The sequence below is a fragment of the Megascapheus bottae genome, chromosome X (genome assembly GCF_031878675.1).
Source record: "Megascapheus bottae isolate mThoBot1 chromosome X, mThoBot2.hap1, whole genome shotgun sequence".
NCBI lineage: Eukaryota > Metazoa > Chordata > Mammalia > Rodentia > Geomyidae > Megascapheus > Megascapheus bottae.
In genome coordinates this window covers 42,188,009-42,202,281 of record NC_143547.1, presented here as the reverse complement: position 1 = coordinate 42,202,281, position 14,273 = coordinate 42,188,009, and positions in this window count along the sequence as shown.

Sequence of the window (14,273 nt, the reverse complement as noted above, 5' to 3'; positions counted from 1 at the left end):
GATTGCTTGAATTTCCATTTCTTGACCAACAGTGAAACTGAGCAACTTTTATGTTGATTAGCAGTTTTCTTCCTCTTCCTTGGCTAATTTGTATTACTGATATTGAAGAGTTCTATTTATTTTGGACACAGATCATTTTTCTGATATACATATTGTAAATATTTTCAACTATTATTTTACTCAGTGTGTTTAGGCATTCTTACATTGTATTAAAATCTTATTTTAATAAAGTGAAATTCACCAATACTTTCCTTCAGGACCTCTATACTTTTTTAAACAAAGACTTGACATCATTGTGATAAATAAACTTCCTTTGATTGCCTCTTAATCATTTGTACTTTTACTCTAGCTAGAATTTACTTGTCAGGTGGTGTGACATAGAGATTTAAACTAATTTTTTCCCTTGTGGATAAATAATAGACTCAAAACCTTTAGTTGGGCAAAATACTCCTTTGGATATCCACTTTCACACATAAAACATTTACAGAGATACACAGGTCTGTCTATCCCTGTTTATCCTCTGTCACATTAATCTGTTCAGCTAGTCCTACATCAATTTCATGTAATTTTAATTAACATAGCTCTTTAGTAGACTATAATTTTCCTTCTAAGTGGTGCTTTTAGTCACATATTAAAGTATTTGAAATTCAATGCTATCATAATTCATCTCTAAATAGTTTGCATATTTCTATGTGATTGCTTCTTTAATCCACAAATTATTTAGTTTTTAACTTTGAGGTATATATTCTTTAGTTCTTTGTTCTTTATATTTTTGTTAGTGTTACATCTCAATAATTTTCTCATCTCTAGTGTTGTCAGTGAGAAGCCTGTCACGTTTAGTGTCTTTTTCCCTTTCCTTCCTTCCTTCCTTCCTTCCTTCCTTCCTTCCTTCCTTCCTTCCTTCCTTCCTTCCCTCAACCTCCCTCCCTCGCTCCTGTCTCCCTCTCCCTCCCCCCCCCCCCTCTCTCTCTCTCTCTCTCTCTCTCTCTCTCCTCCCTCCCTCCCTCCCTCCCTCCCTCCCTCCCTCTCCCTCTCCCTCTCCCTCTCCCTCTCCCTCTCCCCCTCCCTCTCCCTCTCCCCCCCCCCTCTCTCTCTCTCTCTCTCTCTCTCTTTCTTTCTTTCTTCCTCTCTCTCATCTTGCATAGTGTTGGGGCTTGTATTCAGAGTCTCATATTTGCCTCTCTTTCTAGTTCACTCTACTACTTGTGCAATGCCATTAGTCTAGCTTTTTGCTGGCTAATTGAAGATGGTGTCTTATGGCGTATTCTCCCTGGGATGGCTTCAAACTATGATTCTGCAAGTTTCAGCCCCCTAAGCTACTATAATTATAGGTATGAGCCACCAGCTTCTAGCTTAGTCTCATTTCTTAATGGCCAATCTGACTTGCTCTGGAGTATATTAAGATAAATGCAGTCCTTTCGTTCTAAAAATGTCACTACACCATTTGTATCAGATAAAAGGTAGATTGGGCTGGGAGTTTGGCCTAGTGGTAGAGGGCTTGCCTAGCATGCACAAAGACCTGGGTTCTATTCCTTGGTACCACAAACATAGAAAAGGCTGGAAGTGGTATGGTGGCTCAAGTGGTAGAGCGCTAGCCCTGAGAAAGCCCAAGGAGAGTGCTCAGGACTTGAGTTCATGCCTCAGGGCTGGCAAAAAAAGAAGTCGGTGACCCCCACAAAAGCATCAAGCAAAAGGAATTGAGTTTAATGCCAGCCAGGAAAAGTAGAATGTTCAGAGACTATGAATAGCAAGGAAACGTTGTCAAGGCTACTCCTGATGGGGAAAGGGGAGAAAGCTGCTTTTGAAACAAACATGAACTAAAACTATGTGAAAGAGGATTTCTCTCTCTCTTTCTTTCTTTTCTTCCTTTCTTTCTTTCTTTCTTTCTTTCTTTCTTTCTTTCTTTCTTTCTTTCTTTCTTTCTTTCTTTCTTTCTTTCTAGTCCTGGGGCTTGAGCTCAGGGCCTGAGCACTGTCCTGAGGCTTTCTCAAGGCTAGAGCTCTACCACATGAGCCACAGTACCACTTCCGGCTTTTTCTATGTATGTGGTGCTGAGGAATCAAACCTGTTTCTTCATGCATGCTATGCAAGCACTCTTTCACTTGGCTAAACTCCTGGCCTGAAACAGAATTTCTTACAAATTCTCTGGCTATTGCCAGACTCTGGCTTAAGGTGAGAGAGTAAGAGGAGCTTCCTATGCTCTTTCTATGTAAGAGACTCTAATTGGGCAAGTCTGAAGGAAAACCCAGGTACTTGGAACCAGGTGGGAAAGAATAGAATAATCTGGTGATACAAAATGTGTCATATATAATATATATATATATATCCAGTTAGCACTCTGTGGCATATTTTAATCTGTACACTATCAAATTTTCACCCCGAAAAATTTTTCTTTAAGTACTCCAATCATTCCTGGAACTTGTATGACATGGTTATTAAAACTTTTAGATCTATCATTTTCTTTTTGTCAGCCGTGGGGCTTCAATTCTAGGCCTAGGTGTTGTCCCTGAGTTCTTCAGCTCAAGGCCACATTGAGCCACATTGCCACTTCTGGTTTTCTGGTGGTTAATTGGAGATAAAAAATCCCATGGATTTTTGTGCTTGGGATGGGTTTGAACCATGATCCTCAGATCTCAGTCTCCTGAGTAGCTAGGATTACAGGCATGAGCCACCAGTGCCTGACCATTTTCATTTTCTTTTCTTTTTTTTTTGCCATTCCTGTGGCTTGAACTCAGGGTCTGGGCACTGTCTTTGGGCTTTCTCAAGGCTAGTGCTCTTTCACTTGTGCCACAGTACCACTTTTTAGCTTTTTGTGTGTGTGTGGTATTGAGGTAGGAACCTGGGCTTTCATGCATGCTAGGGAAGTACTCTACCACTAGGCCATGCTCACAGCCCCCACTGTCATCTTTTTTTAATATAGGGTTTTGCTATGTAGCTCACATGGGCTTGGAACTCTGACCCCCCTGCCTTGACTCCTTAAGTTCAGACTGGGTATAAAGACATGTTCCCCACTCATTCTCCTTTCTTAATTTATCTTTAAATTTCTCCATGTGTAATTTTATTCTGTGGTCTAGGAAAATTCTGGGCCCTATCTTATAGCTAGACAATGCACTATTCATCTATATCTATTCTGCTATTTAATCCATTGGTAAGTTTTAGTCATTTTATGGTTTCTTTTTTTTAAGAGCCTATTTTTTGGTCTATAAAAGCAATATCCTCCCTTTATACACTGAGGATATTAATATTTTAAAATGCTACTCTGTTGGCTCTAGTATCATGGTTTCCTGGGTTTTACTTCTGTTTGTTGAGGCTTCTGCTTCTCTTTCATGATGTTGTGTCATCACACATTCTTTGTGTGTCTTCACTGTGTGCTCATCTGTCTATGCAATGTGCATCTGCCGGTGATAATCATGTAAGCGATGTCGATCATACCACCAGGCGTGTTCAATCAAAAAATTTTTGCAAGTGAAGATAGTCACTGCCATGATTAGTCAGTTGTTGTGGGGTGTTATCATTAATGAAAGAGACATGAAAAAATGAATAAAGTATAATAGAAGACATTCAAGAACATACATATATTTTTTACACAATACTTATCATCAGCCACATATCATAGCTAAATGAGGCAGTTCAGGGTTAGGTGGTAGGCAAAAAGATAACTAAACATTTGTGTTCTGGAGTTCTGTGTTCCGCAATGATGGTGCCAACACATTGAACTCTGTCTCTCCCACTAAATGTAGAACAAAAACTTGTCTAGAGTACATAAATTAGCTACGTGAAATGGAAAAGTAAATTGATTCTGACTTGGGACAGCAAAACCAGGATTCAAAATAAAATCATTTTTCTCGATGTAAGCTCCAACCTTGGCTCAAAGCAACTGAAAACCCATAAGCTGATTTCAATGAAGACAGAGAGATGGCCAAGAAAGCCCTTTTAGTTTAGGTTTCAGGAGAAGAAAAGTAGTTTCCTGGAAACCATGGAAATGGCTCAGGCCTACAGTCACTTAAATCTCTGCAAGGAAAAGAACCTTCCCCTTTATTAAAAGAGCTGTGATCTCAAGGAGAGATGAAATGAACTCACATAGCTTTATTGTTACTGTCTCTGTCACGTAGTCCTTGGGCTCCTAATATAGACACAGTTATAGGAAGTACACAACAGGGCACGAAAATGCAGTTTCGCCTCTCTAGCTGGAAGCCCCAAAGTACTAGGGACACTGAAGACAGGAAATGTCTTAGAAATCAAGTCTATAAAATTGTCTATGTACTCTCAGGTTCACTTTCAAGCTGTACATGTATGGCTCTGATTCTAAATAAGCTACTAAAGATATGTTACACAAGCCTAAAATATTAACAAGCAGGGATTATATTGGTACAAAAAGACTTTGGAGTCAACACAATTGCATATATAAAGGGGACAATATCCACTGAGTAGAAGGTCAACTGGCAAAAAAACACACGAGTCCTAAATGAACTAAACAAAATGCGTTAAATATTAATCTATTTTAAAATGTCTAAAAGGGGAAATAGACAAAGGCAAAATTACAGTTGGGGCCTTCCATACTCCTCTATCATTGATCAATAAAACTAGTAAAAAAAATCAGAAAGGTATAGGAGAATTGAAGAAGGCCATCTACTAAATACATCTTATATCAATAAAAGCCCCCCAGCCCCACATTGTTTTCAGGTACACAGGCAAGATATATTATATCTTGGGTCATAAGAAGACTAAACAATGTGGAATGGGGCTCTGGTTAGAGCCGCTGTATATTTTCCACAAATATTCAATTTAAATATAAAGGTATAGATATCTGAAAAGTAGAGGGATAGGAAAAGACAGCATATTAATTAAACTCAAGAAAACTGGAGTAGCTTATTTATTTCAGTTAAAAGCAGAATTCAGATCAAGAAGTCATCAGAGATAAAAATGATGAAGTAAAAATAGAGCACATCAAACATCCATTAGAAAAGTGAAAAGAGGGGCCGGGAGTTTGGCCTAGTGGTTAAAGTGCTTGCCTAGCATGCACGAAGACCCGGGTGAGATTCCTCGGTACCACATACATAGAAAACCACATACATAGAAAAAAAAGCCAGAAGTGGTGCTGAGACCCAAGTGGTAGAGCTCTAGCTCTGAGAAAGTCCAAGGACAATGCTCAGGCCCTGAGTTCAAGCCCAGGACTGGCAAAAAAAAATTAAAAAATTATGTTCAAAAAAAAAAGAAAATAGGAAAGAGTGGAGAAAAGGGGAAAGAAAGATCTAAAGTCAATAACTTAAACTGCTTTGCCAGTTGATGTTAGATAGGCAACGATGTTAGGCAATTGTATAATAAAGTATCCTTTTTTATTTTGCCAGTCCTGGACCTTGAACTCAGGGCCTGAGCACTGTCCTTAAGTTTTCTCAAGGCTAGAGCTGTACCACTTGAGGCACAGCACCACTTGTGGCTTTTTTCTATATAAGTGGTAACAAGGAATTGAACCCGGGTCTTCATACATGCTAGGCAAGCAATCCACCACTAGGCCAAATTCCCAGATGAATAAAGTATTCTTTTAACAAATAGAGCTGGCACCATTTCATGTTCGCATGCAAAAAACCAAACAGCAAAAAAAAAAACTTTATTTATTTATTTATTTATTTTTATTTATTTATTTTGCCAGTCCTGGGCTTGCGCTCAGGGCCTGAGCATTGTCCTTGGACTTTCTCAAAGCTAGAGCTCTACCACTTGAGCCTCAGCACCACTTCTGGATTTTTTCTACGTATGTGGTACCAAGGAATCGAACGTGGGTTTTCGTGCATGCTAGGCAAGCACTCTACCACTAGGGCAAACTCCCAGCCCCTAAGACTTATATCTTATAGAAAAATTAATCCAAATGCATTATAGACCAAAATGTAAATTTTAAGTCATAAAACTGTTAGAAGAAAACATAAGGGCAAAATTTTCACAACTAAGATTAAGCAAAGATCTCTTTAGAGATTTGACCAAACTATAAACTTTTATGGGAAATAAATGAGTAAAACCCATGAAATTTAAAAACTATTACAGATAGCTAGTTACATGTAGTCCTAGCTACTTAAGAGGCTGAGGCATGAAGATCTTGGTTCGAAGCCAGTCTGGGAAGGAAAGTCTGTGAGATTCTTCAATTAACTACTAAAAAGCCATAAATGTAGCTGTGATTCAAGTGTTAGAACACTAGCCTTGAACACAAAAGGTCTGGGACAGTGCCCAGGTCCATATTTCAAGTCCCATGTCTGGCAAAAAGGGGGCAAATTACAAGCTAGAAAAATACCTACAAACAGCATAGGTAATAAAAACATTCTATTTTAGAATATAAAGTTACGAAACTGAAAATAACCTAATCAAAAAGAAAGCTAGGGGCATTGGTCAAGTGTTAGGCCCCAAATTTAAACCACAGGACTTCCAAAAATATAAAATCAAAAAACTTTAAAAAGCCTTCTCCAAATAGGTTATATGACACGCAGATAAATATATATAATAGTCAGCATCCTTAGTGAAACTTATATTAAGATTACAGTGAGAGACCACTGTTTGAGTGGCTAAGATACTTTAAAATATGATAATACTAAGTACGGACAAGAATGTACTCTATATAAAAATATATTTTTTAATCACTTTGGCTTCTTGTAAGACTTTTTCTTTATCTTTGATTTTCTAAAGTTTGAACATGACATATCTAGGTGCAGGCTTTTGACATTTACCTTGCTTGATGTAGGCTGAAATTCTTGAATCAATAGTTTTATGTCTGATATCAATTTATAGAAATTCAAAGTCATTTTTGCTTCATATTTTTCCATGTGCTCATTTTTTGTTTTATTTTCCTTCTGGTAAGTCCCATTCCAAATTTCCTTTGGTATTTCCATTTTGAATATATTTTTGAACTCTCACAGTTCTTGAATATTCTGCTGTTTTTTGCTTTCATTCTTTTTTCCCCATCTTTGTTCTTCAGTTTTGGAAGCTTCTGTGAACTTATCTTCAAGTTCAAAGATCCTTTTATCAGCCATGCTATTTCCATTCTACTAATGAAGCCATCCAACTATTCATTTTATTGGGAGGCATTGGTTCATGCCTATAATCCTAGCTACTCAGGAGGCTGAGATCTGAGGATCTCCGTTCAAAGCCAGCTTGGCAGGAAAGTCTCCAAGTGAGTCTTATCTCCAATTTACCACTCAAAAACTGGAAGTGGTACTGTGGGTCAACTGGTAGTGTGATAACCTTTAGCAAAAGAGCTCAGGGACAGTGCCCAAGCCCTCAGTTCAAGCCCCACGGCTGACAAACAACAACAAAAACATTCACTCCTTTTCTGTTGTATTTTTAGCTCCACCATTTTTTTTTATCATTATCTCCTGGAGTTTCAATCTCTGTGCATACGTTAGCCAACAGTCTCTGCATATCATGTGCTTTGTCTATTGGATCTGTTGTAATATTCAGCATAGATTTTTGAAATTGTTCTGATCCAACATTTCAGCCACATCTGACTAATTTTGATGCTTGTTCAGTCTGCTCAAACTGTTTTGCCTTTTAAGGGTGCCTTGAAAAATTTTTAAGTGGACATGATGTGCTACTGCAATTCACTTTAGTAAATTCCAGCTATGTAGTGGTAAAGACAGCTATGTAGCACCAAGGAATTGAATCCAGGCCCTCGTACATGTTATGCAACTTACTCTACCAATAAGCTGCATTCCCAGCCCCCATTACTGTTCAGTCTTTTTGCAATCCTGTGCCCACTGTAACCTGCATTGATGCTTCTTGTTTCTCCCAGCCTGAAATGGATTAGGGTAACTAGAGTGGAGTAGAGTTGAATATTACCCTTTCACAGGGTAGGTAAGGCTTTAGTAAAATCACAGCAAGCCAGACTCTGGTAAAATAGCTTTTCTTCAGGGCAGGTCTTGTTAAGACCAGGGTGTTCTGCCATATCACAAAATTATAAATTTTCCCCAACTCCTGCTGGAAACACAAGGAGATTTTTCTCTGAGAATCTAGTAGAGCTGCTGGAGCTCAAATTCCCTGGAGTTTTAAATTCTTACTCTTTCACTCTTACTCTCTAGCAATTCAACAGTTGCAATGCCTGTTTTTCTATCCTGGCACTGGTTTCTGTAGAGACCTTAGCTGGTGGATTTCTTTTTTGCTGTTGTGATTCTCTCTATATGACTGTCTGGCTGTCTGGTTTTTGAGCCAGTGGTTTGTCCTATGACCTCATTTCATGAATCTAGGAAGAGGTCTTGATTTTTCCTTTTGTTCACCTTTTGCTTTGTTAAAATGGAGTGGGAATTCTTTGGGGCTTGTCTTTCATATAGTAAGTGTGCTTGGGCTGGGATTAACTCAGTTTTTCACAAAAGTCAGGGTATCAGAACCATTTTGAAAAAAATTAATTTAAGCCTCATACAGAATTTTTGATTCACAAGGTCACAGTGAAGATAGGTGATTTTTTGATTTTTAAAAGTTTCTTTTATTTGAAGTCCTGGGGCTTGAACTCGGGGCTTGGGTGCTTTCCATGAGTTCATTTTGCTCAAAGCTAGCTCTCTACCACTTGAGCCATCACTCTACTTCTGGCTTTCTGCTAATTAATTGAAAGTAAGTTTCGGACTTTTCTGCCTGGGCTGGTTTCTAATTGAGATTCTCAAATTTCAGCCTCCTGAGTAGGTAGGATTACAGGCTTGCGCCACTTGCACCTGGCTTTTTCTTCTTTTTTTTTGCAGGAGGTTATTTGTTCTTTGATTCTGAGTCATTCTGGTGTCTAGGAAGGTCTGGAAATGACTAGTCTAGATCTCTGAGTCAGGAGATTCAAATTTCAAGTTGTTAGTATGCATTTCTTTGGTTTGATCTGCAGGTGGCGATGTTGTAGTGTTCCAGTACAACTCAGAACAGGCTAAGGATTAATCAGGTTTAAATAGAAAATTAATATAAACTTGAGGATTTAGGTTCAACCAGCATAAAATGTCTCATTCATTGTGTCAGAAAAATAAAGATGAATTCATACATAAAATAATCATTTGCTCCTTAGTTTACATTCAAATGGATCTGAATTAAATGCCATATCCTTTTCCTTCTAACTGAAAAACCCTCTCAAAACCATCGCCAGGGCCTGGAGTTTGGCCTAGCACCACAAAGCCCTGGGTTTGATTCCTCAGTACCATATACACAGAAAAAGTCGGAAGTGGTGCTGTGGCTCAAGTGGTAGAGTGCTAGCATTGAGAAAACTCAAGGACAGTGCCCAGTTCCTGAGTTCAAGCCCTAGGACTTGCAAAAGAAAAAAAAAAAGAAAAAGAAAACATTTCCATCAACCCTCTCATCTTTTCTTTTCCTTTCTTTCTTTCTTTCTTTCTTTCTTTCTTTCTTTCTTTCTTTCTTTCTTTCTTCATTTCTTTCTTTTACAAAAAGAGTGAATTGCCAAGTAAAATTGAAGAGTTCATGAGACTCTGCTTTAGACTTCATATTTGTGCTGGGTCCTAGGGCTCAATCTCTGGACTTCACATTCTGACTTAGCTTTTTTGCTCGAGACTTACATTATATCACTTAAGTCACACTTCCATTTCAAAGAGGCTTCATATTTGAAGTTCTAGACGCTGAACAATAAATTTACTTCCTCTTTCAGAAGTGAGTATCTTAAGCATATGACCCACGTAACAACTGCCAGTCTGAAACAGGACTAGAATTTTCATCTCCTGTTATGAAAACACCTCTGAAGTAAATGACATTTCACTTGGCAAAGTAGATAATCTGGCCACAAGTCTGGCCTAAAGATAATGTTGGACGCATTTACCATTGGTGAAATTCAGGGTTTCAGTTGCTCCAGAAAATAATTATTTTCTAGGTCTCAAGATCAATATGTCAGGCTGGAAATGTGGCTTAGTGGTGGAGTGCTTGCCTAGCACACATGAACAGAAAAGATTGAAAGTGTTGCTGCAACTCAGGTGGTATAAAAGAAATTCAGGGATAGTGCCCAGGCCCTGAGTTCAAGCCCCAGGACTGGCATTATAAATGAAGATAGATATGTCTAAGCTCAAGCAGGCACATAACCAAGTTGGCTTATTTAATATTGAGCCACAAGGCACCCTCGGAAGCAAATATCCTTCAGTAAAGCAGAGCTTTTAAACCTCTCTGCTTCAGTTTTGAGTTTCAGGAAATGTTTTTGTTTTTGTTTTCCTTTTTAAGGCACTGGGGATGGGAATTTAAGACCTAGTACATGATAGGCAGGCATTCTAGCATTGAGGTACTCTCCTAACCCCATGTTGTTTTCTCACTGGAGATTGAAGGCTTGGTTTGTTCATTAACCAATATGTTCTTCAATAAATTCTTCCAGGACTAAGAGAAGCCTGGATCATTAAGCTTAATTTCTCAGTTTCCTTAAAGAACAGGAATACATTTGGTTTGGGTTACATACCTCCTCTTTGGATTTTCTGATAGTCAGGATACCACTTGAATCAGTATAAATGAGATTCGGAGAAAATGAGGGTCATGGCTGAACCTGACTCATTCTCTTGTTGCTAGTATTTAAAATGTGATCTAGTTCCACATTTGACCATGCTGTATAATCTTTCAGTGGTCTTCCTGCTAAGCTACCATCAACTAGCAATCTCTCCAACCAGTACTGCCAACCATTGGCTTCTCCTTAATCTGGGTGGTCTACACTGGTCCCCATATCAGAGTAGCTGAGAGACAGAGAGAAAAGACTAATGTGTTCCCGAGTTCAAGATGTCTAAGACTTTAGCTAGTTCAATGGTCTAGGCTTGTTTGTCTCAGAATAATACTTCAGGACCAGGAGTGGGGCCTAGTGGTAGAGTGCTTTCTTAGCATACATGAAGACATGGGTTCAATTTCTCCATACCACATACACAGAAAAAGGTGGAAGTGATGCTGTGGCTCAAGTGATAGAGCACTAGCTTTGAGAAAGCTCACAGGCAGCGCTCAAGCCATGAGTTCAAGCCCCAAGACTGCAAAAATAAAGAATAAGTCTTCATCTTGGAAATATTGCTGAGTACAATGTTCCCCTTTGGAGATGGCTATGAAGATTCACTGACTTTTACCAATACCACAGGCAGGAAGGGTGATATTGGTCTCTTCTATCATGATATGATTACAATGTGGCTAGAAATCTCATGGAGTTTTTGTCTGAGGGGACCTATCAGAACACATGTAAGAAATAATAAACAAGCTCTGCCCCCTATTTGACCCCCACTTAAGGTAGGAGATACAGGAGAAATGTCACCAAACCAAAAACATGTATGCAAAACAAAAGCATGCATAGAAAATAACCTAGTGTTACAATGTTAGAAGCCCCAAATTATTAGCCTGAGCCTACATATTATCTATCTATCTATCATCTATCTATCCAATCATCTCCTATTTAGCATCTATTATAGATCTATTATTTATGTATCATCTAGAATCTATTATAGATCTGTAATATCTATTTATTATTTATCATCTATAATATCTATATCCTATGTAGTAATATAGAAATAATATGTATAATTTTATATGTATAATTTTAAAAGGGATTTTTGAATTGTGAGCGTAAGATGAGCAGCTCTGCCTTGGCCTTTGCCAGTTGGTTCTTGAATAAATATGATTTCCCTTCATCATTCCAAATCTTCAATATAGTCTGAAATGCTTATCCTGCATTGTACTGAATACAGGGAACAAAACTTCAAAGGAAAAATCTCCCATCCCCACTTCTCTTACTCACTGAGGTCTGGTCATAAGCAGCTGTGACAGATCAGAGCATTAAAGTTCAGGACTTTTAGGTGATAATGAGAAGCCAAGGGAGAGAGTAGCAAGTGTGAGGATGGAGAACAGAAGAGCACACCAAGCATTACCACTATTATTTTGTCATCACTTCTGCAACAAAAGTTCATACCCTTTAGAAGTAAGTCCTTATTCGTCCATTGCCCTAGTTTCTGGCTACCAGTAACCAATTTTGTGTTTATCTCTATGTAGTTACTGTATACGACACTTGACATAAATAGAAGCATACACTGTATGGCCCTTGGTGTCTGATTTCTTTCATTGAATATGTTTTCAGTGTTTATCCCATTGCAGCACACATCTTACTTCATTAATTCATGGCTGAATAATAGTCCACTGTCTGGGTAGACCAGTTTTGGTTTACCATTTCATCTGTTGATAGAAATTTGCATTGCTTCCACTTTTTAGCTGTTATGCATTATGCTGTTGTGAATATTATTTTGCAGGTCTTGGTGTGGACAAGTTTTTATTTCTCTGGAGTACATAACTAAGAGGAGTGGATTCATTATATTATATAACATTCCTGCTGAACTTTTAAAAAAAAACACCAGGCTGTTACATTATTTCCCACACTTTCTATTATGAATAGCTACTGTTTTATGAGAACAAAAGGAAATAATTTGCAATAGACAAAAGTAACCACAAAAGTTTTTATAGCCTACAATGTACTAGGTGACTCAGAGACTCACTCCAGGCTCAGTGTGCCAACTTGTTATTTCCATATTTTCCTTGTCGCTCCCTTTGTTTCTTCTCCATTGGCATTGTAACTGAATGAAGGACATGATGGCTGGAGCAACATGACTGAGAGCAGAGGCTCCCAAGAGAAACTAAGTCTACTAAACATCAGAAACAAAGGCGAGTAAGCCACTGTGTCTGAGAAAGGGCAATCAAGAGAAAAAGAGAGTAGTAGATAAAGTCGAATAGGAAATTGTATTAGGGAAGATTTTTTTTTCTGATGAGGCAATGTTTGAAGAGATATCTGAACCAAATCATTACAGATAAAGGTAAAATCCAGCTCAAAGGTCCTGTGGTGAGGGCATGATTGGCTTATTTGAGAAATAACCAAGGCAACTAGCATGGTTGAAACAAAGTAACAGGAGCAAGTGTGATCACAAGGAGAACAGAGGCATATAGGAAGGGCAGATATGTAGCACGTTTGCTGTGTCTTGAATATGTCCCCCCCAAATTCATGTGATGAAAAGTTTTCCCCCCCATGCAACAGTGTTGAGAGGTGGACTTTTGAAAGATAGTCAGGTCATAAGGACTCTGCCTTCCTGAATGGATTAGCCCACTATTTTTGGAGAGAGTCAGTTATCACAGGAGTAAATTCCTCACCAAAGAATGAGTTTATGTTCTTCCCACCTTGCTCTCTCTGGTAGTCACATATCGCCTTCTTCCATGTAATGAAGCAATAATGAATCCCTGATCTGAAAGAGCCTCATAATCTTTAATTTCCCACCTTCAGGATTATCAGCCAAATAACCTATTGTTTATGAATAATCCACTATTCTGTTCTAGCAGAAAAATGGATAAAGACCCCCTTGAATGCCAGTGAGAGGGTATTTATGGGGAAAGGAAGGGCAATGGAGTTTGTGGGAAATGAGGACATGATTGAACTCCTGTTTTAGAAGAATCTCTCTGACCGTTGTGTGAGGTCCAGCTGCAGAGGTCCTCTAACCATTCCTGACCTTCCATCTGGGACAACATCAAAATTCCTTGTTTTCATAACAACTGATGTGCAAGTCATGTGCAGATGTACCTCCCAAAGGGATTTCATACTAACTAAGCTCCCCTGCTTTATCCCCTCTAGTGGCTTTTCATCCTGTTCGGTAAATTTCAATATCTGCCTACCTGGCTTCTCATCACATCCCACTGTCTCTTGTTCCTTACTGTGCTCCAGCTGCTTGGGGGAAGGGTGCTACCTTCCTAGTTTCCTTCCCATCCACATGTTCCAGACCTGTTCTTATCTCATGTTTCTCCTCTGTCTGCATGTTTCTCCACTAGAGCAATCTGCTCCATATTTTTCACACACTCTGTGTGTGTGTGTGTGTGTGTGTGTGTGTGTGTGTGTGTGTGTTTGTGGGTGCATTTGCGTGCATGTGTGTGAGCTTATACTAGGACATGAACTCAGGGCCTTCTGCTCTTGCTTGGCTTTTCCACTCAAGCCTGGCACTTTACCACTTGAGCCATTCCATGCTCTTCATTTCATCATTCAGCTCCCAGCCAAGATGTCACCTTGATAGATAGGCCTTTCCACCTCAGTCATCACAGGATAGTCCTGGAATCATTGCTCTCACAGCACCCATGTTCCCTTCTCAGACTTACTTCTTCTGGTAGTTATTTTCACTACTATGTCCACGTTTCTCCCTAGATGGTGGCTGCAGAGAACAAGGGCTTTACTTAATTCACTGTTGAATCCCTAAGAACATTGAAGAGGGTTAACACATGGTAGATATATCATCAGTGTTTGCTGAACAGATGAATGAAGGAAAACCCAGCCCTTCCTCCTCCATTGC